This window comes from Somniosus microcephalus, chromosome 3, assembly GCF_052327205.1.
Source record: "Somniosus microcephalus isolate GS21.2 chromosome 3, FLI_Smic_1.0, whole genome shotgun sequence".
Classification (NCBI taxonomy): Eukaryota; Metazoa; Chordata; class Chondrichthyes; order Squaliformes; family Somniosidae; genus Somniosus; species Somniosus microcephalus.
In genome coordinates, this window is record NC_140989.1 from 117,129,280 (window position 1) to 117,156,118 (window position 26,839).

Below are 26,839 nucleotides of genomic sequence, written 5' to 3' on the forward strand. Positions count from 1 at the left end.
TTGTAATGAGACAGGGTTAATTAGCAACCTCATAGTAAAGGATCCTCTGGGGCAGAGTGATCATAATATGATAGAATTTCACATTCAGTTTGAGAGTGACTTGCCTAAGTCCGAAACTAGAGTCTTATACTTAAATAAAGCCAATTGCATAGGTATGAGGGGCGAGTTGGCTAAGGTAGATTGGAAAAATAGATTAAAAGTTATGGTGGTAGTTATGGTGGCTAGCATTTAAATAAATATTTCATAATTCTCAACAAAAATACATTCCATTCAGAAACAAAAACTCCACGGGAAAAGTAATCCAACCGTGGCTAACTAAAGAAGTTAAGGATAGCATTAGATTGAAAGAAGAAGCTTATAATGTTGCGAAGAATAGTAGTAAGCCTGAGGATTGGGAGAGTTTCAGAAACCAGCAAAGGATGACCAAAAAATTGATAAAAAGGGAAAAAATAGAATGAGAGAAAACTAGCAAGAAATAGAAAAGCAGATTTTAAGAGCTTCTACAATTATGTAAAAAGGAAGAGAGTAGCAAAAGTAAACATTGGTCCCTTAGAGGCTGAGACAGGAGAAATTATTATGGGGAATATGAAATGACAGAGAGAGAGAGAGAGAGAGAGAGAGAGTGCTCCCACTGAGACAGAGAGAGAAAGAGAGAGAGAGAGAGTGCTCCCACTGAGACACAGAGAGAGTGCTCCCACTGGGACAGAGAGAGAGAGAGTGCTCCCACTGAGCTCTGATTGGGTCTAAGCCGAAGCCAGCATGAAAGTGCAGCCAAACCAGTATCGCAACTCAAGGTCAATTAGCATTAGAATCAAGCAGTTAACACTTGATCTTAGCCAAAAGGCCGAGAATTGTTGGTTTATTCCCTTATACTCTGCCTCTCTTTGTGCTTGGCTGCAGGTTAAATGCCTTTAATTGGTTTGGGCGGAGTTTTCTGCGTAAGTTTTGGGTGTGGAAATACATGAATGTGACCAGTGATGGCTACTTTTGATTGTTGAGTCTTTGACCTTTCAATCATTTGCAGAGTATGTATGATCTTGTGGATTTACACATTTGTGACTAGCTGTAAACTGTGGCAGCTTTGAGCCCATTGTTGTATGGGTTGTTGTACTTTTAAGAGCAGAGCAGAGCAGCGGCAGCAGCAGAGAGCTGCTTTGAAATGTCACCAGAACCTCGGCCCCTATTACTTTTTTACTTATAATTTTTTCCACCCCTTTGTTTTGGGTCCTCGTTTCCCCCCCCTGCCCACCCCCGCGTTTCCTTTTGTTTCTCTCTCTCACCTGGCAGCTGTCTCTTACCTGCCAGTACACTTCACACCTAATCTCAGCTGCCTTTTGTCTCCACGGGCCTATTACCATCTCGTCTGGCTTCGAATACCTTTTATTGTCTCCTTTTTCTTCTTTTGTTCGATCGCAGTCTTGCCTTCGATCTATTTTCTTTTCTTTCCAGTTTTGAAGAAGGGTTTCGACCCGAAACGTCAACTCAAATTTCTCTCCACGGATGTTGCCTGACCTGCTGAGTTTTTCCAGCATTTTCTGTTGTTATTTCTGCTGAAAGACAAGTTGTGAGCTGTATTTGCAAGTGAAATGACTTTTGGTATTTGGAATGTAGACTGAGCTGAGAGTGTGAGCGTAGCAGCATGCAAGGTTTGTCAGCAGCATTTAGTGGTTTTAAATTTGAGAGCGAATGTACAGAGCGGTCGCCTGTGTTTGTTTTGAAATTGTTCCTTGGTGTGTTAGATTTTGAAATGTACACGTGGTGGGGAAAAAAAGTAAAGAAAAGAAAGTGGATGTTTTTCATGAAGCTGTTTTTAATTTTTGAAAATCTCCCGAGAGGGAGGTGCACCGTTCCCAGAGGCACTGCAATACCAGGTCGATGCGTGGAGTGGACGGAGCAAGCCCCTATTCCATCTCCCTGTTCCAAAAATCAATTTAATATATGGTCCCCAGATAGGGGACGTATCAGATATTAAACTGATAAGAACAGATACTACACTTGATCTTAGCCAAAAGGCCGAGAAGCGATACCCGCGCGGCCCAAACTGTTCTCAGCTCCTGTTTGCCCTCCCTCTGTTAAGTCAGGCTGACTGTGCCCAAAGACGTATAACTGCTGATGTTTTCACTGTTGGGATATTTTCTAACAGAAGATTAGTTTACAGAAGTTGCCTTTTTTCCTTTTTCAGTGAAACTGCTTCATAGATATGTAAATTGACAGTATTCCACCAATCAGATGGGAGAGGGTTGTGCCTGTCCGCATGTACGTCACTGTCAGAGGCTGCTGTGCAACAAAAACGTTTTACACCAGTTGCGTGAGTGACAATGCAACAACCAACTGACAAAGTGCTGAGGTGATCTGGGTGCATAACTGCACACTTACCTACGTTGAAGAGCTTTTGAATCAAGTAGTATATAGGCCCCCTAACAGTAGCTATACCGTTGGACAGAATATTAATCAAGAAATAGTAGGAGCTTGTAACAAAGGTAATGCAATAATCGTGGGGGACTTTAATCTTCTCATAGACTGGACAAATCAAATTGGCAAAGGTAGCCTGGAGGACGACTTCATGGAATGCATTCGGGACAGTTTCCTAGAACAATACGTCATGGAACCTATTATGTCCGTGTGTAATTGAGACACGGACTACAGGAGTTGGTTACAACAGATGTTTACTGAGTGGAGACAACACTGGAACTACTATGCAAAGTTACTACACAGGCTTATATACAGGGGTGGTCACTACCGGTACTGCAGTATACAGGGGCTGCAGAATATAGTTCCTTCTGCAAAGTACATACACTACAATTCCTCCCCTTTTAGCTAAACAGTACATAACATTCGATTAATAACTAAATAACATATTTACAATTACAGTCGCTATACATTAGCTGAAGTTAAGCAATTATAAGTTCAGTCTTTGAGGAGGCTTCCTGATTCTGTCTGGATAACGCCTCTTTGGGGTATCAGGTTCTTCTGGCAAAGTTGATTCGGAATCAACGTCGTTGTTTTGTTCGTCTGCTTCCAATATCACCGATTCTGAGGTAGATGCAATTGGTACTTCGGTTTCATCACCAGGTGTATCGGATCGTGGTGTGGAATTGACGTTTTCCAGCGACTCTAGAATCTGGTCAGCATGGCGTCTTACAATGCTCTCTCCAACATCCACGGTATACATTAGAGGTCCTTGCCGTGTGCAGATCGTTCCTGGCTGCCATTTCTCTGTGCGGTAGTCCCGGGCCAAAACTGGTTGACCTCTCTTAAAACTCCTGGTCGGCCTTTCATTCATATTCTGAAACTGCCTGTTCTCCACATCTCTTCTGATGTTTGGCTTAACCAAATCCAAGCGGCATCGTGGTCTTCGATTGAAGAACATCATGGCTGGAGTTTGGTTGGTAACCGCATGTGTCGCATTCCGGAGGCAAACAAGAAGTTATCCACCTTGTGTTGTAGGGGTATGTCTTCATTACACATTGCCTTGATAGCCTTCTTGAATGTTTGAACGAACCTCTCAGCCAATCCATTGGTGGCTGGATGATATGGGGCGGATGTGTAATGCTTAACACCATTGTTCTTTAAGAACCTCCGGAACTCTTCAGACACAAACTGCGGTCCATTGTCGGAGCAAATCTATTCAGGCAGCCCATTTCTGGCGAATATGGTTCGTAAGACTGTGATAGTTTTTTCTGTGGTGGTTGAGGACATTTTTATTACCTCTGGCCACTTTGAATGTGCATCCACCGCAATTAAAAACATTGAGTCCATAAATGGACCAGCAAAATCAATGTGCACCCTTTGCCATGGAGATGAGGGCCACTCCCATGGATGTAGAGGGGCTTGTGGTGGGGCGTTTTGGACCTTCTGGCATCCTGTACAGCTCTTGGTCATCTCTTCGATTTCTCTATCGATTCCCGGCCACCACACAAACGCTCTGGCTAAGTTCTTCATTTTTACCCCTCCCAGGTGACCCTCATGAAGCTCATTGAGCACTCTATCCTTCAATTTGGGTGGAATTACTACTCTGGATCCACACATCAAGGTTCCTCTGCACACCGACAGCTGTTCTCTTCTCGGCGAGAATGCTGGCAACAGTGGTTCGCCATGTGCTGGCCATCCCTTCACCGTTAAATCATAGACCCTGGAGAGTGTCGGGTCATTTTGTGTTTCCTTTTCTATGTTTGCATTCGTCACAGGTAGACATTCGACTATGGTCGAGTGGAATATCTCCACAGGATCCACTGCAGGTGCTTCTTCCACCATCGGCAACGGTAGGCGCGACAATCCATCAGCATTCCCATGCTGTTTAGTTCCTTTGTACTCGATGTCATATTGGTGTGCCCCTAGGAAAAGGAACCACCTCTGTAGCCGTTGTGCTGCCATTATCGGGACGCCCTTCTGAGGGTTGAAAATGGAGACAAGAGGTTGATGATCAGTTAGTAAAGTAAATTTCTGACCATGCAGGTAGTGATTGAACTTCTTCACCCCCCACACCAGGCTGAGGGCCTCTCTGTCAATCTGGGCGTAGTTACGCTCGGCTGAAGTTAACGAGCGTGACGCAAAAGCTATCGGCCTCTCTGAACCATCAAGGAATTTACGTGACAGTACCGCTCCAATGCCGTAGGGAGACGCATCACACGCCAGTCTTATCGGTAATGATGGGTTGTAGTGAGCCAATACTTCTCTTGAAGTGATTAGGTCTTTACTCTTCTGAAAGGCCCGCTTACATTCATCGCTCCATTTCCATGCTACTCCAGTTTGTAGTAGGGCGTTCAGTGGGTGCAGAATTGTGGACAAATTCGGCAAAAACTTATGGTGGTAATTCACCAATCCGAGGAATGACCTCAGTTGCGACACATTTTCAGGCGCTGGAGCCTTAACTACCGCTTCAATTTTGTATGGGGACTTATGTAACCCCTCTTCATCAATCACGTGGCCACAATACGATATCTGTTTCTTAAAAAACTCGCACTTGGGGCGATTGGCTCGTAGCCCATGTTCTCTTAGTCTAGTGAGCACCTGCTCTAGGTTGGCAAGGTGTTCACTGTCATCTTCACCTGTCACTAGGATGTCGTCCAAGTAACACTGAGTCCCCGGAATCCCTTGCAGGACTTGTTCCATCGCTCTTTGCCATATCGCCGGAGCTGATGCTACTCCGAATACCAGTCGATTATACTGGTAAAGACCTTTGTGAGCGTTTATCGTGAGATACTTCCGAGAGGATTCTTCAACCTCCATCTGCAAATATGCTTGTGCTAGGTCAATTTTTGTAAAACGCTTCCCTCCAGATAGTGAGGCGAAAATATCTTCTATCCTCGGGAGAGGATACTGTGCTGTGTGAAGGACTGGGTTCACCGTCACCTTGAAGTCCCCACAGATGCGAACCTTCCTTGGTTCCTCAGACGTATTGTTTAACGTTTTCTTCATGACAGGAACGATGGGTGTCGCCCACTCGCTCCAGTCCACCTTAGATAACACGCCTGCATTCTCCAGATTCTCCAGCTCTGCCTCGATGGCTGGGCGAATTGCATACGGTACCGGTCTTGCTTTGAAAAACTTGGGAATTGCATTCTCTTCTATTTTTATCGAGGCCGTTACGCCTTTAAGAGTTCCCAGTTCTTGTTGAAATACCTCTTTGGCGGTAGCTAAGATTTTTGACAATCGTCCAGGTGTGACGTCGTCATCCTTTTTACCAGCCACAGTCAGTGCCTGAATGGAGTGCCAGTCTAAACTTATCTTTCTGATCCATTCACGTCCCAATAACGGTGGTCCACCATCTTGCAGTATGTACAGATACAATTTCTGTATTTCCTTGCCGTTGTATTCGACAGGCACCCTTATTTTCCCTCTGGGGTATACTTTCTGCCCCGTATACGTCTTCAAGACAATGGATGTCTCTTTCAAGGGTATGTGTGAGAATAGCCGCTCGTAGTCTCGTCGATTCATGACGGTCAGGGCTGATCCTGTATCCAATTCCATTTTGACTTGGGACCCTGCTATCGTGAGGGTGACCCAAATGGTTCGGTGATCCTCTTTTGCGATTACGTTGTGAAGTTTGAGACAGCTTAGTCTCTTGTTCCCGGAGTCACTATCGCTCTTCTGGTCTTCGGAACTACTGTCCGTCATCTTTTGTACTTTCCTGTACTGTTCCTTAGTAGCCTTTTTGTTGTCGTTAGTCTTCTTCCCAGACCTGCAAACTCGTGCAATGTGTCCCATCTTTCCGCATTGCCTGCATATTTTGTCCTTGGACCAGCAGTCCTTCTGGTCATGGGTTGTTCTGCCGCAGCGATAACATTTTTCAAATTCCCATGTCATTTCATGGGTGCCGTATTCCTGTGGCTTTTGCTGTATTTCCGCAGCTCCCCTTGCTGCTGCTTCGTACGATACTGCCACGCTGAAAGCCTTATCTAGCGTCAGCTCTTTCTCTGAGAGCACCCTCTTCTGGGTTCCTTCACTCAGGAGTCCACAGACAAATTTGTCCCGTAGGGTATCTGCCAGTCCTGCTCCGAACTGGCAGTGCTTTGATAGCTTGCGTAGTTCCGTAAGGTAATCAACATTGCTCTCATCTTTATGCTGATTTCTCTTGTGGAATTTAAATCTTTCTGCTATCAGCAGCGGTGTAGGATTTAGGTGTTCCTGTAGGATATCAACAATTTCGTTAAAACTCTTCGCCATCGGTTTGGCTGGAGTAATCAGGTTCCACAATAGGCCGTACGTTCTTGCGCCCATTAAGTTTAGTAGTACCGATGCCTTTTTCTCATCGGCTACTTCGTTTGCCTTGCAATATACTTCGACTCTTTCCACATACGTGGTCCAGTCTTCTATTGCATTATCAAAGGCAGTGATATTGCCAGTCTTCGGCATCTTGGAAATCTAAGATGGCGCCTCCCGCGCTTTGCCTTCTTCCCCGATTGAACAAAATGGCGCCTCCCGCGCTTTGCCTTCTTCCCCACTGGATTAAGATGGCGCCTCCCGCGCTTTCTGTCTTCTCCGCTGCTGCTAGCGCTGCTGCTGGCGTTTTTATGCCTTGATGGCGACGCCCTATGTTCTTTGTGCACTTCCCCCCCGCGCTGCTGCTAACGCCGCTCTCCGCGGTCCCCGTGGCAAACTGCAGCTCCTCGCGGCTTTCTGCACTTCTAATTTATTTTATTTTCCCGTCATCAGAGCAAACCCTACGGGACACTTTCCTCCCTCTTCTCGGGTCTGTACGCTGCCCGGCTTCGTAGCAGCGGCCGCGCCCTGTGTGCTCCACCCTCTCTCTCTCTCTCTCCTCTTCCCGACAACGCTGCTCGGCCCCGTTGAAAAGCCACCTGATCGAGCTCTAGCCCGCCGCAGCCCAGGAAGGATCAGTGTACTACCTGCCACCAGCCCGATTAGCTGGAACACCATAGACAGGATAACCAAGCCCCGCTCTCGACAGCCTCTCCTGCAAATCTTCAACTCCGATGAATCAGAGGCGGTTGCCCACAGTCGACGCCCGTTTCTTCTGTTTGTTTTTTTTTCTTTCTTCCTTCTGGCCTCGACCTCTAACAACTTCGCTTCAGGGATGGATCCCCATGAGGTGATGCAGAACTGTAGGTAAGTTCGGATCTGCTCGTCGCCAGTATTATGTCCGTGTGTAATTGAGACACGGACTACAGGAGTTGGTTACAACAGATGTTTACTGAGTGGAGACAACACTGGAACTACTATGCAAAGTTACTACACAGGCTTATATACGGGGGTGGTCACTACCAGTACTGCAGTATACAGGGGCTGCAGAATATAGTTCTTTCTGCAAAGCACATACACTACAGAACCAACCAGGGAACAGGCTATTTTAGATCTTGTATTTTGTAATGAGACAGGGTTAATTAGCAACCTCATAGTAAAGGATCCTCTGGGGCAGAGTGATCATAATATGATAGAATTTCACATTCAGTTTGAGAGTGACTTGCCTAAGTCCGAAACTAGAGTCTTATACTTAAATAAAGCCAATTGCATAGGTATGAGGGGCGAGTTGGCTAAGGTAGATTGGAAAAATAGATTAAAAGTTATGGTGGTAGTTATGGTGGCTAGCATTTAAATAAATATTTCATAATTCTCAACAAAAATACATTCCATTCAGAAACAAAAACTCCACGGGAAAAGTAATCCAACCGTGGCTAACTAAAGAAGTTAAGGATAGCATTAGATTGAAAGAAGAAGCTTATAATGTTGCGAAGAATAGTAGTAAGCCTGAGGATTGGGAGAGTTTCAGAAACCAGCAAAGGATGACCAAAAAATTGATAAAAAGGGAAAAAATAGAATGAGAGAAAACTAGCAAGAAATAGAAAAGCAGATTTTAAGAGCTTCTACAATTATGTAAAAAGGAAGAGAGTAGCAAAAGTAAACATTGGTCCCTTAGAGGCTGAGACAGGAGAAATTATTATGGGGAATATGAAATGACAGAGAGAGAGAGAGAGAGAGAGTGCTCCCACTGAGACAGAGAGAGAAAGAGAGAGAGAGAGAGTGCTCCCACTGAGACACAGAGAGAGTGCTCCCACTGGGACAGAGAGAGAGAGAGTGCTCCCACTGAGCTCTGATTGGGTCTAAGCCGAAGCCAGCATGAAAGTGCAGCCAAACCAGTATCGCAACTCAAGGTCAATTAGCATTAGAATCAAGCAGTTAACACTTGATCTTAGCCAAAAGGCCGAGAATTGTTGGTTTATTCCCTTATACTCTGCCTCTCTTTGTGCTTGGCTGCAGGTTAAATGCCTTTAATTGGTTTGGGCGGAGTTTTCTGCGTAAGTTTTGGGTGTGGAAATACATGAATGTGACCAGTGATGGCTACTTTTGATTGTTGAGTCTTTGACCTTTCAATCATTTGCAGAGTATGTATGATCTTGTGGATTTACACATTTGTGACTAGCTGTAAACTGTGGCAGCTTTGAGCCCATTGTTGTATGGGTTGTTGTACTTTTAAGAGCAGAGCAGAGCAGCGGCAGCAGCAGAGAGCTGCTTTGAAATGTCACCAGAACCTCGGCCCCTATTACTTTTTTACTTATAATTTTTTCCACCCCTTTGTTTTGGGTCCTCGTTTCCCCCCCCTGCCCACCCCCGCGTTTCCTTTTGTTTCTCTCTCTCACCTGGCAGCTGTCTCTTACCTGCCAGTACACTTCACACCTAATCTCAGCTGCCTTTTGTCTCCACGGGCCTATTGCCATCTCGTCTGGCTTCGAATACCTTTTATTGTCTCCTTTTTCTTCTTTTGTTCGATCGCAGTCTTGCCTTCGATCTATTTTCTTTTCTTTCCAGTTTTGAAGAAGGGTTTCGACCCGAAACGTCAACTCAAATTTCTCTCCACGGATGTTGCCTGACCTGCTGAGTTTTTCCAGCATTTTCTGTTGTTATTTCTGCTGAAAGACAAGTTGTGAGCTGTATTTGCAAGTGAAATGACTTTTGGTATTTGGAATGTAGACTGAGCTGAGAGTGTGAGCGTAGCAGCATGCAAGGTTTGTCAGCAGCATTTAGTGGTTTTAAATTTGAGAGCGAATGTACAGAGCGGTCGCCTGTGTTTGTTTTGAAATTGTTCCTTGGTGTGTTAGATTTTGAAATGTACACGTGGTGGGGAAAAAAAGTAAAGAAAAGAAAGTGGATGTTTTTCATGAAGCTGTTTTTAATTTTTGAAAATCTCCCGAGAGGGAGGTGCACCGTTCCCAGAGGCACTGCAATACCAGGTCGATGCGTGGAGTGGACGGAGCAAGCCCCTATTCCATCTCCCTGTTCCAAAAATCAATTTAATATATGGTCCCCAGATAGGGGACGTATCAGATATTAAACTGATAAGAACAGATACTACACTTGATCTTAGCCAAAAGGCCGAGAAGCGATACCCGCGCGGCCCAAACTGTTCTCAGCTCCTGTTTGCCCTCCCTCTGTTAAGTCAGGCTGACTGTGCCCAAAGACGTATAACTGCTGATGTTTTCACTGTTGGGATATTTTCTAACAGAAGATTAGTTTACAGAAGTTGCCTTTTTTCCTTTTTCAGTGAAACTGCTTCATAGATATGTAAATTGACAGTATTCCACCAATCAGATGGGAGAGGGTTGTGCCTGTCCACATGTACGTCACTGTCAGAGGCTGCTGTGCAACAAAAACGTTTTACACCAGTTGCGTGAGTGACAATGCAACAACCAACTGACAAAGTGCTGAGGTGATCTGGGTGCATAACTGCACACTTACCTACGTTGAAGAGCTTTTGAATCAAGTAGTATATAGGCCCCCTAACAGTAGCTATACCGTTGGACAGAATATTAATCAAGAAATAGTAGGAGCTTGTAACAAAGGTAATGCAATAATCGTGGGGGACTTTAATCTTCTCATAGAGTGGACAAATCAAATTGGCAAAGTCTGGAGGACGACTTCATGGAATGCATTCGGGACAGTTTCCTAGAACAATACATCATGGAACCAACCAGGGAACAGGCTAATTTAGATCTTGTATTTTGTAATGAGACAGGGTTAATTAGCAATCTCATAGTAAAGGATCCTCTGGGGCAGAGTGATCATAATATGATAGAATTTCACATTCAGTTTGAGAGTGACTTGCCTAAGTCCGAAACTAGAGTCTTAAACTTAAATAAAGCCAATTGCATAGGTATGAGGGGCGAGTTGACTAAGGTAGATTGGAAAAATAGATTAAAAGTTATGGTGGTAGTTATGGTGGCTAGCATTTAAATAAATATTTCATAATTCTCAACAAAAATACATTCCATTCAGAAACAAAAACTCCACGGGAAAAGTGATCCAACCGTGGCTAACTAAGGAAGTTAAATTGAAGCATTAGATTGAAAGAAGAAGCTTATAATGTTGCAAAGAATAGTAGTAAGCCTGAGGATTGGGAGAGTTTCAGAAACCAGCAAAGGATGACCAAAAAATTGATAAAAAGGGAAAAAATAGAATATGAGAGAAAACTAGCAAGAAATATAAAAGCAGATTTTAAGAGCTTCTACAATTATGTAAAAAGGAAGAGAGTAGCAAAAGCCCCTTCGAGGCTGAGACAGGAGAAATTATTATGGGGAATATGAAATGGCAGAAACAATAAACAAATATTCACATTAGAAGACGCAAATGTCTCTCCCTCTCTCGCTGTCTCTCCCTCTGTCTCTCTCCTGTCTCTCTCTCTCGCTCCCTCTCTCTGTCTATCTCCCTCTGTCTCTCTCTCTCTCTCTCTCTCTGTGTCTCTCTCTGTCTCTGTCTGTCCCTTTCCCTCTCTGTCTCTCTCTCTCTCTGTCTCTCTCCCGTTCTCTCCTTTGTTTTTCTCTCTCTCTCTGTCTGTCTGTCTCTCTCTGTCTGTCTGTCCCTTTCTCTGTCTGTGTGTGTGTGTGTGTCTCTCTCTCTCTCTCTCTCTCTGTCTGTCCCTCTCTCTGTCTATGTGTGTCTCTCTCTGTCTTTCTGAACTCAGAGTATGCAGCTTACGAGCACTAAATCATCCCTCTTTGGACAGACTTCTCCAGCAGCAGCGCTGACAGAATTTGATTGGAACGGAGTCTGTGTTTTGTTCACTTTTGAGGACCTGAATTGTTTCAAAGTACTTGTAAGAGGGCAGAGGCCCGGCTATGGCTCCGGCTCCTGGTCCCATTACTGGCTTGGCCACGAAGCCGGCAGCACCACAAGCCAGCTCGGCTGCCACCACCGGTACAGACATGATCCAGGGCCTTTCAGGAGCAGGGGGCAGGGCGGGCTTCCAAACGTGCCTCACACCTTTAATGGTTTTAAAGTGAATAAAAATACAGGCCCGCTCCCCCGGCAGCAGTTTCAAGGCTCCCCACAGTTTCAAAATCGTAAACATTGGTCCCTTAGAGGCTGAGACAGGAGAAATTATTATGGGAAATAAGGAAATGGCAGAAGCATTAAACAAATATTTTGTATCTGCCTTCACAGTAGAAGACACAAAGAGCATACCAAAAATGGTGGGGAACCAAGAGTCTAATGAGGGTGAGGAACTTAACGTAATTCATATAAGTAGAGCAAAAGTACTAGAGAAACTAATGGGACTAAAAGCCGACAAATCCCCATGACCAAATGGCCTACATCATAAGGTTCGAAAAAAGGTGGCTGAAGAGATATTGGATGTATTGGTTTTCATCTTCCAAAATTCCCTCAATTCTAGAACGGTCCCAGCAGATTGGAAGGTCGCAAATATAAGGAGGGAGAGAGAAAATAGGGAACTTACAGGCCAGTTAGCCTAATCAGTCATCGGGAAAATGCTGGAATCCATTGTTAAGGACGTGGTATCAGGGCACTTAGAAAATCATAACATGATTAGGCAGAGTCAACATGGTTTTATGAGGGAAATCGTGTTTGACAAATTTATTAGAGTTTTTTGAGGATGCAACTAGCAGGGTAGATAAAGGGGAACCAGTGGATGCAGTATATTTGGATTTCCAAAAGGCATTCGATAAGGTGCCACATAAAAGGTTATTACACAAGATTAGGGCCCATGGGGTTGGGGGTAATATAGTAGCATGGATAGAGAATTGGTTTACTGACAGAAAACAGAGAGTAGGGATAAACGGATCTTTTTCAGGTTGGCAGGCTGTAACTAGTGGGGTGCCGCAAGGATCATTGTTGGGGCCTCAGCTATTTACAATCTATGTTAATGACCTAGATGAAGGGACCGAGTGTAATGTATCCAAGTTTGCTGACGATACAAAGCTAGGTGGGACAGTAAGCTGTGAGGAGAACACAAAGGGGGAAAAATTCGGTTGCTTTGCACCTCCCTAAGAGGGCGCTAATGGGGGCAAAGCAACTAACTCCCGGGCATGGTGATGTTTGCGCCGCTCACGAAATTGACCAGACATTTTGCGGCGGCGCTACACACGCTGGATTTACCCTTCACCTACCCCTGGATCCCCGATCTTTGTTGTTCTTGGACCCTAGGTTTCACGCCCACTTCTCCATGCTTCTCCACTATCATGCCAGGTCCGCTGTTAACACCTGAGGCCACTCTACCCTTCCACTGGACCCCAGGATCAACCTCCGCCGGACAATTTTCCTCTGCTCTTCAGCCTGATGAATCCACTGGAGTTTCCTGCTTCGACCTCCTACAGCGCACATCAGTTGAATCTCTGCTCCTTCAACAGCTCCTCAATCTAACATCTCTCCTCTGATGACTCCGAACCTCTCTCCTTCATTGATTTGTGGCTTCTCTAAGCTGCCTCCATCCTCTTTGGAAATGAACGTCATCCCATCGTAACCTGCTGGCCCTCAGACTTTAAAGTGGGGTATGGCTAGTGAGTTGTTGTTTGCACCTTTTGTTAGAAATTGGACCTTCACAGTCATTCTCATTTGAATCAAAATTTTCAATTGATCCAAAATGTCTGGATCCATTTTCAGGAGGTATCATGCACCAATCAGCTTATCATCTTTCTATTAGGCACTTTACAGCCTCACGGACTCGACGCTGAGTTCAGCAATTTCAGATCATAACCTAGTAAATCCAATAAGGAATTCAGAAGAAACTTCTTTACCCAGAGAGTGGCTAGAATGTGGAACTCACTGCCACAAGGAGTTGTTGAGTCGATTTAGCTTAGATGCATTTAAGTGGAAGCTAGATAAACACATGAGGGAGAAAGGAATAGAGGGATATGTTGATGGGGTTTGATAAAAATGGGTGGGAAGAGGCTCATGTGGAGCATAAAAATCTGCATGGACCTGTTGGACTGAATGGCCTGTTTCTGTGGTGTAAATACTTTGTAATCCACCTTGGCTCCATGTCCCTTAACCCGAATTCTGATCTCTACCCACTGACCTGAGCTAAGAGAGCAGGCACATCAGCCACGGTTCCTGCTCCTGATCAATAATCAGTGACCCAGGGATAGAGTAACATCATTCAGGGTTTCTGCTCCTGTGAGCTCTGCTGGAAATCACCACTGGATGTCGGGCGAAAACAGGATCTTAATCATTCCTGTTAACTATTAGATACAAATGGAAATGAGTTGGGAGTATTAGGGATGAGAGGGATAGTTCAGGTGAAGCGCTCTTGATGAGATGCTCTCTGAGAGCTCTGGCATCTTAGCACCACAAGTTGCTGGGAGAGTTGATTATGCAGAAAGTCAGGCACTGGGGCAGCCCAATATCAGAAAGCGTCTTACAACAAGCGTAGGACACTTACCTGAACATTTTAATTAACGAACCAGTGACGCTGAAGGAACAGTGAAGTATCCGTGCCGACTGGCAGATACTGTGTGGTGCACACATGTGTTTTTGTTACCAAGTTTAGCTAGTGTTCAACCATGGGTTGAGGCTGAAAATATTTTCATTAAAAGTAAAAAAAGACTTTGAGAAGGGAAGAAAAAGTTAAAAAGAAATCCCATCTCTAGTAATTGCTGAGACAACAATGGTGTAAGCAGCTTCAGATAACAGCTTGTCTCACTGTAGAGAGAGCTGCAGCCATTCACACCTCTATTCTTTTATGCAATCACAATCACTCACTGGCAGCTTTTGCTGGTCGGAGGAGGGGACATGGTATTGGCCCTCAACTCTGTACCGAGACCAGTCTGGGTCAGCAGTGGGCTAGAGGCAGAAATGCTTATTCAAACCGAAACTGAGTAAAACACTAGACATGCGAGGCTGTGAGTGGATGGAGCAGCAGCATTTTAGCTTCTAATTGCATTTTACTGAAGCAGGGGCTGATTCAAAGAGTCACGTTTCTCATTTATTACTGAAATAATAGAGCGCTGCTCTATCACAGACTGTGCCACACGCCCAGGTAAGCATGATATTTTGTAGTTCAAGTCTAAAGTTTTGTGACAGCCGTTTTTACAGTATGGATAGTTTCACTTTTCTAGCAGCTCGGATAAGCCTGTTCCCTTCGCAGAGGGTCACAGATCTGCATGTTGGTTTCCTTCTGCCCTCGCTCTCCACTTGGGTTGCCTGCTGCACAGGGACTGATTGAAGTTCGAAAAGATGATTAATGTAAAGGGGACAGAAAATCCATGCTGAGTGGCAGATACTGTGCTGTACATACATGTGGTTTTGTTCCCAAGCTTAGCTGGTTTTCAACTGTGGGTTGGGGCTGAAAAATTCCTAACATTCTAAAGAAATTAGTCTTTGAGAAGGGAAGTAAATGTTTTAAAAGTAATGCCATCTCTAGTAATTGCTGAGAATGGTATAAGCACCTTAAGATAACAGCTTGTCTCACTGTAGAGAGAGCTACAGCCATTCACACCTCTGTTTTATGTGATCACAATCATTCACTCAGATGTTGGCTGAGCTGTGCTGTGCTGGGCTGTGTTGGATGGAGTGTATTTTGGAGATACTCAGTAATGCCACCCCCACCCTCTCTTAAAAATTATGAGATTTGATAAGAAATCATGAGTTGGTAATTTTAGCTTATAAACCACATTAGTGGCTTTATTTAAACTCTTAACAGCTCTCTATAAAAACTATATTACTGCATCTAAAAATGCTTCACAAAAATAATTTTAAAATTCCTACCCATTATCACCAGTCTTTGTGAGCTGAAGTAAATTTTCATTAAAAATCGCGTGTCTCGCAATTATTTTGCGAGAGTTGGCATTACTGGTGAAGCATTACCAAATGGAGCGTGGAGAGCGGCACCATGTCCATTGTGCACCGTGGTATGGAGGGAGCACTGAATTGTTTTGGCACAAGTTCATGGCCAATGAACCCCAGGCAACAGGTTCCCAATCCCACACATGGGGCATGTACTGGATGGAGAAAGAGAGAGTTAGAGAGAGAGAAAGAGAGAAGTAGACTCAGAGAGATAGACTGAGAGAGAGACAGAGAATGACAGATAAAGAGAGTGAGACAGAGAGAGGGAGTTAGAGAGAGAGGCAGAGAGCGAGAGAAAGAAAGACAGCAAGAAAGAGAGAGTGGAGCCCTTCCCCCATCCCTGGCCTAATCTGGGCTGTGAGAGGGTAGTTCTAGTTCACTGGGGTAGATTATTGACTTTGTGACTTTGGTCAAGCAAGGTTGTGTCATTGCACCAACGGTCTTCTCGATCTTCCTTGCTGCAATGCTCCATCTCATCCTCAGTAAGGGCCCCACTGGAGTGAAGCTAATTTATAGAACAAATGGGAAACTGTTCAACCTCCATTGCCGCCAATCCAGATCCAAGGTAGTCCCATCCTCTGTCGTCGAATTACAGTATGCGGAAGACGCTTGCGTCTGCGCTCACTCGGAGGTCGAACTCCAAACCATCATCAACACCTTCACTGAAGTGTACGAAAGCATGGGCCTTACACTGAACATCTGTAAGACAAAGGTCCTCTACCAACCTGCCCCTACCACACAGTACTGCCCCCCGATTATCAAAATCCACGACAAGGCCTTGGACAACGTGGAACACTTTCAATACCTCGGGGGCCTACTGTCAACAAGGGCAGACGTCGACGACGAAATCTGACACTGTCTTCAGTGTGCCAGTGCAGCCTTCGGTCACCTGAGGAAGAGAGTGTTTGAAGGCCAGGACCTCAAACCCGGCACTAAGCTCATGGTCTACAGAGCAGCAGTGATACCCGCCCTGCTGTATGCTTCAGAGACATGGACCATGTACAGCAGGCACCTCAAAGCACTGGAGAGGTTCCACCAATGCTGCCTCCACAAGATCCTGCAAATCCATTGACAGGATAGGTGCACCAACGTCAGTGTTCTGGCTCAGGCCAACATCCCCAGCATCGAAGCTTTGACCATGCTCGATCAGCTCCGATGGACGGGTCACATTGTCCGCATGCCTGATACGAGACTCCCAAAACAAGCGCTCTACTCGAAGCTCCGGCACGGCAAGAGAGCCCCAGGTGGGCAGAGGATAAGCTTCAGGGACACCCTCAAAGCCTCCTTGAAAAAGTGTAACATCCCCACCGACACCTGGGAATCCCTGGCCCAAGACCGCACAAAGTGGAGGAGGCGCCAAACACCTCGAGTCTCTTCGCTGGGAGCAAGCGGAAGCCAAGCGCAGGCAGTGCAAGGAGCGCACGTCAACCCAAGCACCCCACCCACTCGCCCCTTCAACCACCATCTGCCCCACCTGTGACAGAGACTGTAGGTCCCGCATTGGACTCATCAGTCACCTGCAAACTCATTTTTAATGTGGAAGCAAGTCATCCTCGGTTCCGAGGGACTGCCTAAGAAGTAAGAGATGATTGACTTTGTGCGATGGTGTAAAACGGGTGATAGTGGGTCAGGAGCCCATTTTAAATCTGTCCCTTTGACTTCAATGTAAATAGAAATGGGGCGAGACGGGGGTCAGTTGTATTAAAATCTGAAGCTGTTTCCAGTGCAGCAGTGTGGCACGGTTCGATATCCTCCCTTTACTCCAGAGTGACTCCATACCAACCCTAAACCCAAATACCCATCCCACAGCCCAATACCCACCCCTTACCCTCAAACTGATCACTAGTCCCGGTTGCTCCCCTCGCCTTTCAGCCCCAGGCCCCGTTTGCACCCCTCGATCAATCCCCGACCCGCCCTTTACCAATGACGCCAGGTCAGCCTCCAGCTCGCCATTCACCTTTTCATCGAGCTCCCCGTCCAGCTGCGGGGCAAAGATGCTCGGCAGATCTCCAGCTCCGGGCCCAGTGTTTCCCTCTCAATCTGTCTCTCTGCCTCACTTGCTCTCTATCTCTACCTCTCCCTCTCTATGTCTCTCTCCCTCTCTGTCTCACTCTCTCTGTCTCCCTCTCTCCGACTCTGTCTCTCTCTCTCCCTCTCTGTCTGTCTGTTTCTCTCTGTCCGTCTGTCCCTCTGTGTGTGTGTGTGTGTGTGTCTCACTCTTTCTATCTGTCTGAACTCGGATTATGCAGCTTACGAGCACTACATCATCCCTCTGTGGACAGACTTCTCCAGCAGCAGCGCTGACAGAATTTGATTGGAACGGAGTCTGTATTTTGTTCACTTTTGAGGACCTGAATTGTTTCAAAGTACTTGTAAGAGGGCGGAGGTCTGGCTCTGGCTCCGGCTCCTGGTCCCAGTACTGGCCTGGCCGTGAAGCCGGCGGCACCGCAAGCCAGCTCGGCCGCCACCACCGGTACAAACATGATCCAGGGCCTTTCAGGAGCAGGGGGCCGGACGGGCTTCGAAACGCGCCTCACCCCTTTAAGGGTTTTAAAATGAATAAAAATACAGGCCCGCTCCTCCAGCGGCAGTTGCAAGGTCCCCCCACTTTCAAAATCGTAGGGCGCATGCGCGGCTTGGAAGGGGCTGAAGCCGCTGAATATGACGTCACGGAAAATCAGTTGACTCATAAGATCGCGAGTTGGAGCAATTTTTTATTACAAATCCCGTGTCTCGCCGTTAATTAGCAGAGTTGGATTACTGGATAAAGGCCTAGGCTTTCCTATTGCACCGCCAGCGTCAACCCATTTGTTTTAATAGCTCAGTCAGCATTACAATCGACATTCGACCCCACTTTGAACATGCAAAGTGCCGGTGATAGGACCCCGATTTGCAGATGCAGGCATCGAACAGCCTGTAAATGGATGGACGGGCAGGGAAGACAAGGGCAGGGGATGCCCAAGGATTCCTTGTGGGGCCCACCAGGAAACAAAAGGGATTAAATAAACCTCCCTTTCTGGGCCTCTGCTGACCCCGGCTCCTGTTCCCGACTGGTTTGGCGAGGCGGGGAAGTCGGCTCACAATTACAGTCTGGTCCCAAAGACATCACCGGGACTCCGCCTGCATATTTAAGCAAGGAGACCCGCAGTTTTGGGCAGGTGTCCTTGGCGCCTGCAATTTAAAATTGCAGTTGGCATGTTTGGTCCTGTTTCACTTTAGCTGCCCCCGTTCAGGTTCCGTCGGGTGGCGGGAGTTAAAATTTCCCCATTGAAGACGGATTAGAAATGAGGTTAAATGAGTTTCCGTTCTTTTTGAACATAAATCTTATTAATGGTTCCCTGACCGTGATTTTCTGCATTTAGAATTAGAACATTTTTTAGCTTGTTTGGTCACTTTGCCTTGTGGGCGGGGGGAGTTTTCCTAATTTTTAACCGTTCAATTTCTGTTCTGCTGGGACTCTCACAATCGACTAAGAAGCAATCATTGCTGTTTCTCTCTGCTCGCTTCTGGGCTGACTCCAGACCCACACGGGATTCTCCCCACCTGCTGCTCAATGTCCGCTGCCTTGGTGGCTCAGTGGTAGCTCTCTTGATGTCAGGAAATCCCAAAGCGCTTTAGTCAATTGGGTTCTTCTGAAGTGTTCAAATCTGTTGTAATGTAGGAAATGCAGAAGTCAATTCGTGCACAACAAGATCCTACAAACAGCAATGAGATAATGACAAATAATCTGATTTTGGTGATGTTGGTTGATGGATATATATTGGTGCGGCCAGGACACCGGGGAGAACTCCCCTACTCTTCCTCGAATAGTGCCATGGGATGTTTTACATCCACCTCAGAGGGCAGACGGGGCCTGGGTTAAACGTCTCATCCCACAAATAGTCTCAGTTCTGCACTGAAATGTCAGCCTGGATTATGTGCTCCAGTCTCTGGAGTGGGACTTGACTCAGAGGCGAGAGTGCTAAGTACTGTCAAGGAAAAGCTGTTGCTGAAAGTCTAGTTTGGAGCTATATTTATGTAAGACAAATTTCTTCTGGCCTGCTTCATGGATTGTCTCTTTAAATCTCTGAGCAGCTCTTCCCCTGAGAAGCTCCACCCACTTTTCACAGACAGTTTGCAAACAGCTTTTTGCTGAGGTGTGGGGAGGGATGCCCTTTGGGATGGAGACTCTTTGTCAGAGCACAGTGCTAGCAGACCCCACCATGCTTTGCCAGCATTTTCTGTTTTAATTTCAGACCTGATCTGCAGGCTGTCTTTGGTTTCAATGTTTCATCTGCCTTGAGTGTAACTCAGTGTCTTAGCTTTTCACATGTTCTTTGCTTTGCTAATGTCCTTAATTTCTTCAATGCTTCTTGCCATTGCCTAATGTAAAAATCATCTCACTGTGTAGAAATTTACAGCACAGAAACAGGCTGGGGTCGTTCTGTTTTGGGTGCAATCGGGAAATTGCGCTCAAATAGTGCTTGAAATTGTGCTGGTTAAGTTAGGCTTCAAGTTCCCACTAAAATTAATTTGCTTAATCATAAACGTAAAATCATAGAGCAGCACAGAAGGAGGCCATTCGGCCCATCGAGTCCACAACGCCTCTTTCGAAGAGCAATCCAGTCAGTTCCACTCCCTCACTCTTTCCCCATATCCCTGCAATTTTTTCTCCTTCAAGTATTTATCCAATTCCCTTTTGAAGGCAACTATTGAATCTGTATCCACCACCGTATCAGGCAGTGTGTTCCAAATCCTAACCATTGATTGCGTAAAGAGGTTTTTCCTCGCGTCACCTCTTGGTCTTTTGCTACTCACCTTAAATCTGTGCCCTCTGGTTATCGATCCTTCAGCCATTGGAAGCAGTTTCATTTCATTTACTCTGTCTAAACCTTTGATGATTTTAAACAGCTCTATCAAATCTCCTCTTAGCCTTCTCTGCTCCAAGGAGAATAACCCCATCTTCTCCAGCCCAGCCATGTAACTGTAATCCCACATCCCTGGATCCATTCTAGTGAAACTCTCCTGCACCCTCTCCAAAGCCTTAACGTCCTTTCTAAAGTGTGGTGCCCAGAATTGGACACAATACTGCAGCTGTGGCCGAACTAGTGTTCCAGCACTGAACCCTGGGAACACCACTGTATACCTCCCTCCAGTCTGAAAAACAGCCATTCACTGCAACTCTCTTGTTTTCTGTTCTTAGCCAAGTTTGTATCCATTCTGCTACTGACCCTTTTATCCTTTGGGCTTCAATTTTACTAACAAGCCTAATACGTGGTACTTTATCAAACGCCTTTTGAAAGTCGATATACTCAACATCAGCTGGTGTTTCTTAAAGCTTCCCCACCAACGACTTTAAACTGACTGGCCTGTAATTGCCAGCTTTATCCTTCTCCCCTTTTTAGAACAAGGGTGTAACATTTACAATCCTCCAGTCCTCTGGCACCACCCCTGTATCCAAGGAGGATTGGAAGATTGTAGTCAGCACCTCTGCAATTTCTACCCTTACTTCCCTCAGCAACCTAAGATGCAGCACAATGGCACTGGGTGACTTATCCACCAAAAGGACTACCAGCCTTTGTAGTAGCTCCTCTTTGTCTATTTTTATATCATCCAGTATCTCGACAACCTCCTCGTTTACCGTAGATTTGTCAAAGCCCTCTTCCTTGGTAAACATAGTTCCATGAACCAGCACAATCGGCCAGAGTGATGGAAAGTAAGGGCTCGATTTTACCAAGCACGAGGAGGCGGGCTTCGAGGCGTGCGAGGTGGTAAAATCGCCAAAAATGGCAGGCGGACCCGATCCGGCCTCCATCCCACCTCCGAGCAATTTTCCGAAATGCGTGTTTTCTGACCCCCTTTCCATCCCGCCCTTAATTGCCTCTATTATCCCATTTTGAGAGGCCTTTCCAAGTTTTAGACATTTCCCACATCCTGCACGCCTCTTCTGGAACACGGCAGGTAATCCTGGCGGCCTCACAATTGGATTGCTTACTAACTGCTGCAGCTTCACCATTAAAAAGGAGTTTCACCGATGATCATTTGCAAGTGGCAGTACTTTGTTGTCATAGAGTCATAGAGTTTTACAGCACAGAAAGAGGCCCTTCGGCCCATCGTGTCTGCGCCGCCCATCCATCCCTGTCCAGTCTAATCCCATTTTCCAGCATTTGGTCCATAGCCCTGTATGCAATGGCATTTCAAGTGCTCATCCAAATGCTTCTTGAATGTTGTGAGGGTTCCTGCCTCTACCACCCTTTTAGGCATTGAGTTCCACATTCCAACCACCCTCTGGGTGAAAAAGTTCCTCCTCAAATCCCCTCTAAATCTCCTGCCCCTTACCCTGAATCTATGCCCCCTTGTTATTGACCCCCCTACTAAGGGGAAAAGTTCCTCTTTGTCTACCCTATCTATGCCCCTCATCATTTTGTACACCTCAATCAGGTCCCCCCTCAGCCTTCTTTGCTCCAAGGAAAACAACCCCAGCCTGTTTAGTCTTTCTTCATAGCTGAGGCGCTCCATCCCAGGTAACATCCTGGTGAATCTTCTCTGCACCCTCTCCAAAGCAATCACATCCTTCCTATAGTGAGGCGACCAGAACTGCACACAGTACTCCAGCTGTGGCCTCACCAGCGTTTTGTACAGCTCCATCATAACCTCCCTGCTCTTATATTCTATGCCTCGGCTAATGAAGGCAAGTATCCCATATGCCTTTTTAACCACCTTGTCTACCTGTTCCGCTGCCTTCAGAGATCTATGTACATGTACACCAAGGTCCCTCTGACCCTCTGTACTTCCTAGGGTCCTACCACTCATTGTGTATTCCCTTGCCTTATTTGTCCGTCCAAAATGCATCACCTCGCACTTTTCAGGGTTAAATTCCATTTGCCACTTTTGCGCCCAACTGACCAACCTGTCTATATCGTCCTGTAGCCTGAGGCTTTCCTCCTTGCAATTTACCACCCCACCAATTTTCGTGTCATCTGCAAACTTACTGATCATACCTTTTACATTCTCATCCAAATCATTTATGTAGATCACAAACAACAAGGGACCCAGCACCGATCCCTGAGGTACCCCACTGGACACAGGCTTCCAGTCACAAAAGCAACCTTCGACCATCACCCTCTGCCTCCTGCCACTCAGCCAGTTTAGGATCCAACGCGCCAAGGCACCCTGGATCCCATGGGCTCTTACCTTCTTGACCAGTCTCCTATGCGGGACTTTGTCAAAAGCTTTACTGAAGTCCATGTAAACCACATCCACAGCATTTCCCTCATCCACCTCCCTAGTCACCCCCTCGAAAAATTCAATCAGATTTGTCAGACATGATTTACCCTTGACAAAGCCATGCTGACTATCCCCGATTAATCCTTGCCTCTCCAAGTGGAGACTAATTTTGTCCCTCAGAATTTTTTCCAATAATTTCCCTACCACAGATGTTAGGCTCACTGGCCTGTAATTCCCTGGTTTATCCCTGCTACCCTTCTTGTATAATGGTACTACATTAGCTGTTCTCCAGTCCTCTGGTACATCCCCTGTGGCCAGAGAGGTTCTGAAAATTTGTGTCAGAGCCCCTGCAATCTCCTCCTTTGCCTCCCACAGCAGCCTGGGATACATCTCATCCGGGCCTGGGGATTTATCCACTTTTTGGCCTGCTAAAACCGCTAGCACCTCCTCCCTCTCGATGCTAATATGTTCAAGTATGTCACAGTCCCCTTGCCCGATTTCTATGTCTGCATCGTCTTTCTCCATAGTGAACACAGATGCAAAAAATTCATTTAAAACCCTGCCTACATCATCTGGCTCTACACACAGATTGCCACTTTGGTCCCTAATGGGCCCTACCCTTTCCCTGGTTATCCTCTTGCCCTTAATATACTTATAAAACATCTTAGGATTTTCCTTTATTTTGCTCGCCAGTGTTATTTCATGGCCCCTCCTCGCCCTCCTAATTTCTTTTTTAAGTATGCCCCTGCACTTTTTATACTCCTCTAGGGCTTCTTCCGTCTTTAGTCTTTTGTAACTGCCAAAAGCCCCCCTTTTATTTCTAATGCATTTTTGTATCTCCCTTGTCATCCAAGGTTCCCTTTGCTTGTTGGTCCCACCCTTGACCTTTACAGGAACATGTTGGCGCTGTACTCTCTCTATTTCCCTTCTGAAAGTCTCCCACTGTTTTGATGTGGATTTTCCTATAAGTAGCTGCTCCCAGTCCACTTTGGCCAGATCCTGCCTTATCATATTAAAATCGGCCTTCCCCCAATTTAGAACCCTTATTTCCGGGCCGTCTTTGTCTTTTTCCATGACCACCTTAAATTTCACCGAATTATGGTCACTGTCGCCAAAATGCTCTCCTACTGATACTTCCACCACTTGCCCGGCTACATTCCCCAGAATTAGGTCCAGTACCGCCCCCTCTCTTGTAGGACTTTCTACATGTTGGCTCAAAAAGCTCTCCTGGATGCACTTTAAGAATTCTGCACCCTCTAAGCCTTTCACACTCTGACTATCCCAATTTATATTGGGGAAGTTGAAATCCCCCACTATTATTACCCTATTATTTTCACACTTCTCTGAGATTTGCCTACATATCTGTTCCTCTATCTCCCCCTGGCTGTTTGGGGGCCTATAGTACACTCCCAGCAAAGTGCTTGCCCCCTTTTTGTTTTTAAGTTCTACCCATATGTCTCAGGTCTGGGCGAACATTTAGCAGGCCTACTCATTGTTGTGGAAGTTTGGAGCCTGACACCCATCTCCAGTGTGACCTACTGGGAAACCCCTCTCCCCACCTTCACTGAGCGCTTTCTCAACTGAGGCATGTACCATAAGCATAGCCACCATTTAATTCCTTTCCTACTGGACATCAGATTCGGACGAAGACCAGCCGTGGCAGCAGCAGAACCATGAACAACAACAGCAGCAGGAGCATCAACAGGAGTGCCAAGCTGCTAGTCACCCACCTGAAGCTGCACAGGCCAGAAGGCGCCAGCGCGCGACATCGTTGCTGCCCGGGATGCAAGGGACGCACTCATCTTGACCAGATTTGGTGAGCCTGCACAATCAAAAACTTTTCTTTCGCGCCTTCTTACCAGAGCATCCACAATGGACAAGAACCTGCGGATTCCTATCACTCTGACCACCATACTGACAATTGCAAGGCGCCCAAAGCCCTCAATGTGAAAGTTCCATTTGCGAAATGACACTGGCCACAACTTCAACAGTTTGCCATCATATCTGTTTATAATACAATGACAATGATGGCTGGTCCAAAAACAAAACATCACAGCACAAAAGTGACTACCCTTGTGACTGCTTGTGCTTTATCTTCCTCTTATGAGTGCTCCTACGTGGTGCTTCCCCTGTGGCTTCAGCAGATGTGGAGGCCCCTTATTCACTTTCTTGCTGCTCCTGTTTCGACGCCCTTGGCAGCCGTCTTCTGAGGTGGCGAACCTGTGCGGGCTCGCCAACAGTCTGCTGCTCCTGCGTCTGTGCAGGGGCTGAGACACCCATCTCAGTTGGGTGAGGACTCTGGTGGGGCTCTGACCGAGGGCTCTGCAGTGGCATGGTCGTGTGAGTGCTTGGAGAGGAGCCCCCACTTCCTTGTTCTTTGCCAGCAACATCCCTCTCATGGGTCAGCCCCACTTCAGAGCTAGCAAGTGGCTTGACAGCACCTTGCTGCACTTCAGGGATGCCATGAGGACCCGTTTCTGCACTGGAAGTCCTACTGAAGAGGACCTCCATGAAGGTCTAGTTTGTATGCCCAATAGCTGACCATCGCTCCTCAAGAGATGTCATTCTAGTCTGAACAATGACCATGTTTTCCATACCCTGGCAACTATGCTCCTCCATGGCCGTAGCCATCCTCTCCTCTACCTTAGCCATCCTCTCCTCTACGGTAGCCAGCCTTACCACAGAGTTACCCATCCTTTCCACGGAGGTTGCCATCCTTTCCGCGGTGATGCGTTCATGCGCCAATGCCTCCACAAAGGCCCTGCTCATGTTCGCGATGGACTCCTCCATTCACTCCACACTCGCAGCGACCCTGTAGACAAAACCTGCCAGAGGCTCCTGCACCTGTTCCTGGAGTTCCAGCACCACTCTCCTGGATGGACCCGGAGGCACAGGGTCGACATGCAGCTGAGCCGAGCTGGCAGAGTCCTGTGCCCTCTGACGAGGACTCTCCACTGCTGACCCTGTCTCCACCATCTGCTGATGCTCACTTGTGAGCTGTGATACACTAGGTGCCAACACTACTCTATCTCGCGAAGGTCCCACCGAGGTGTGAGTGTCTGCACTGGTGCTGGGTGCGCTGAATTCTGCTGACACTGCGCCCTCAGAGGTTGCAGCTTCCTCTGAGGAGTCTGGAAGCTCAGGCTCTTCCTCATGGACAGTGGGGACGGGTGCTTTCGATGGTCCTGTGGGGGAGTATAGGAAAGAGTTAGAAATGTGAAGTCAAGGTTACATGCACATTGAATAGTGCATATGATCATAAGTCAATCTGTTAGAGCATCAGATTGATTATCAGTGACTCATGCAATATCAATGTGAGTGATAAGACCAGAAGAAATAGGAGCAGGAGTAGGCCATTCAGCCCTTTGAGCCTGCTCCGCCATTCAATGAGATCATGGCTGATCTTCTGCCTCAACTCCATTCACCGGCCCTATCGCCATATCCCTTGATGCCCTTACTGGTCAGAAATCTATCGACTTCTGTTTTGAATATACCCAATGACTGAGCCTCCACAGTCCTCTGGGGTACAGAATTCCAAAGATTCACCACCTTGTGTGAAGAAATTTCTCCTCATCTCAGTACTGAATGGCCTACCCTTTATCCTGAGGCTGTGGCCCCTGGTTCTAGACTCCCCAGCCAAGTGAAACATTCTCCCAGCATCCATCCTATCAAGCCCTGTAATAATTTTGTATGCTTCAATGAGATCCCCTCTCATTCTTCTGAATTCAAGAGAATAGAGGCCTAGTTTACTCAATCTCTTCTCATATGACAGTCTCGCCATCACAGGAATCAACCTCGTGAACCTTCGTTGCACTCCCTCTATGGCAAGTATATCCTTCCTTAGGTAAGGAGACCAAAATTGTACACAGTACCCCAGGTGTGGTCTCACCAAGGCCCTATATAATTGGAGTAAGACTTCTTTACTCCTGTACACAAATCCTCTTGTAATGAAGGCCAGCATACCATTTGCCTTCCTAATGGCTTGCTGCACCTGCACATTCACTTTCAGTGACTCATGTACAAGGACACGCAGGTCCCTTTCAGCATCTGCATTCCCCAATCTTTCACCATTTAGGAAATACTCTGCCTTTCTGTTTCTTCT

General features: G+C 46.5%; 2 non-coding genes across 2 annotated transcripts; both read right to left on the reverse strand.

Moving 5' to 3' along the window:
• Positions 1 to 1,834: 1,834 nt before the first annotated feature.
• LOC147121296 (U2 spliceosomal RNA) lies at positions 1,835 to 2,025 on the reverse strand. The gene has a single exon (XR_015077804.1). It is a non-coding gene; the product is annotated as a U2 spliceosomal RNA (small nuclear RNA).
• A 7,627-nt stretch (positions 2,026 to 9,652) lies between these two features.
• Positions 9,653 to 9,843, reverse strand: LOC147121297 (U2 spliceosomal RNA). Its single transcript, XR_015077805.1, has one exon. It is a non-coding gene; the product is annotated as a U2 spliceosomal RNA (small nuclear RNA).
• Between the last annotated feature and the right edge of the window lie 16,996 nt (positions 9,844 to 26,839).